Genomic DNA, 2,265 nt, shown 5'->3' with positions numbered 1-2,265 from the left:
GTGTGTGTGTGTGTGTGTGTGTGTGTGTGTGTGTGTGTGTGTGTGTGTGTGTGTGTGTGTGAGCATGCTTTTGTTTGTGAAATATGTCTATAATTCAACCATGTAAATGTCTTGCAGTTTGTGTCTAGCTTGCTGTCTGTCTGTCTGTCTCCATTATTTCTTTCAGTTCCCCAATCTTTCTCTTTCTCTCCCTCCCTCCCTCTCTCTCCCTCCCTCTCTCTTTCCCTCTCTTTCCTTTTTGTCTCTCCGTCTCCGTTTCCTTCTATCTTCTTTGTCTCTTATTTCTCGCTCGTTCTGTCAGAATTACATTCATTTATAAATAAACATAAGTCGCAACCACGCCACGTTGGGTGACAGCCTCTTCGACGACGGACCCTCGATACGTGACTCGTCACCCCGCACTACGTACTCGGCCTACGTACGCACAAGGCAAAGACACCCAACAATAATAATAATTGGTTATGTCTTCGTACCAGGATTGTTCTCTTTCAATTGTAAATAACGAGGATAAAAAGGCGTACTGACAAATTCACAACGAATCCATTAGTAAATTATGTGAGAGCCAAACTGGCTGAATCGTTTGATTGGCTGAGTAAAAATGCTTTGAGGTTTTGTTCCAGTTCTTTGCGTTCTGGGTTCAAATTCCATCAAAGTAAACTTTGGTTTTTGTTCTTCAGTGGTTGACAAAATAAAGTACTAACCAAAAGCTAAATCGATAGCATCAACTTCACTCCTACCTCAAAATTTAAAGCCTAGTGTAAATAATAATAATAATAACAATGGTTTCAAATTTTGCCACAAGGACAGAAATTTCGGGGGAGGAGATAAGTCGATTACATCAACCCCAGTGTTTCACTAGTACTTAATTTATCGACCCCGAAGGGATGAAAGGCAAAGTCGACCTTGGCGGAATTTGAATACATAACATGAAGACAGATGAAATACCGCTAAGCATTTCGCCCAGCGTACTAACGATTTTGCCAGCTCACCGCCCTTAATAATAATAATAATAATAATAATAATAATAATAATAATAATAATAATAATAATAACAATGAATTATAAACAGAACTGGATGTGAATACAACAACTGTTACGGTAAAACAATCAGCCACTTCTTATATATAGATGATCTAAAACTGTGCCCTACAAATGATAAACAGCTGGAAATATTACTACAGACAGTACATGGATTTACCGAAGAAATAAACATGAAATTTGGCTTAGAAAAATGTGCAAAAGCAACCTTGAAAAGAGGAAAACGAGCTAAGAGTAGTAACATCACACTAGATAAAGCAAACGAAATAAGAGAATTAGACCAAAGCCAGACATACAAATATTTAGGAGTCAATGAACTAGATAAGATACAACACACATAAATGAAAGAAAAATTTTTTAAAAAGAATACTATAGACGAGTTAGATTAATACTGAAAAGAGAGCTCAATACGGAAAACAAGATAATAGGTATCAACATTCAAGCTGTCCCAGTTATAATTTACAGCTACAATATCCTTAACAGGACACTAAATGAACTAATCAAAAATAGACAGGGAAACGAAAAATAATGACAGGATTAAAGATGCACCACCCAAAATCTGACATAGAAAGGTTATATATAAAACATATAGAAGGTGGTAGAGGCCTTACACAGCTAGAAAACTATTGCAAAACAACCATCATAGGACTACAGAAATACCTACTTCAGAAGCAAGGAAAACTTATAGAAATAGCTACAAAACACGAACAAAACAAAAAACTGTTTTCAGTCTTTAAGGAAGCTGGCAAAAAAAGAAGTCATAAGAAGAAAAAGAAGAAACAACAAAAGTTGTAAAACAACTGAAATCCAAACTAAAACTGGAACATCAACGGAACATGATAAAACGATGGCAAGAAAATCCCCTTCATGGCAAATGCTGGGTGAAACTAAACGCAAAAGAAATAGACAAAGCAAAATCCCAACAATGGCTGAGACACTCAGGACTCAAAGCAGAGACTGAAGGATCTTTAACTGCAACACAAGACCAAAGCCTCCCCACCAGAAATTACCAAAAACATATTATAAAAAGACTTCGCTAGAACAGTCCTTCCTGCAAAGCAAATTAAATAAAATTTGGAATTTTTTGCGGAGGGTGAAAGTGTTAACAAGAACAGGACAGTGAGAACAAGACAGTAAAAACAAACGGTGAGGGCTGTTGAGCCAAGACGATAGAAAAATTATTATGAACGCTTATATATATATATATATATATATATAATATAAATA

This window comes from Octopus bimaculoides, chromosome 6 (genome assembly GCF_001194135.2).
Source record: "Octopus bimaculoides isolate UCB-OBI-ISO-001 chromosome 6, ASM119413v2, whole genome shotgun sequence".
Taxonomy (NCBI): domain Eukaryota; kingdom Metazoa; phylum Mollusca; class Cephalopoda; order Octopoda; family Octopodidae; genus Octopus; species Octopus bimaculoides.
Note: the sequence above shows the minus strand (reverse complement) of the source record.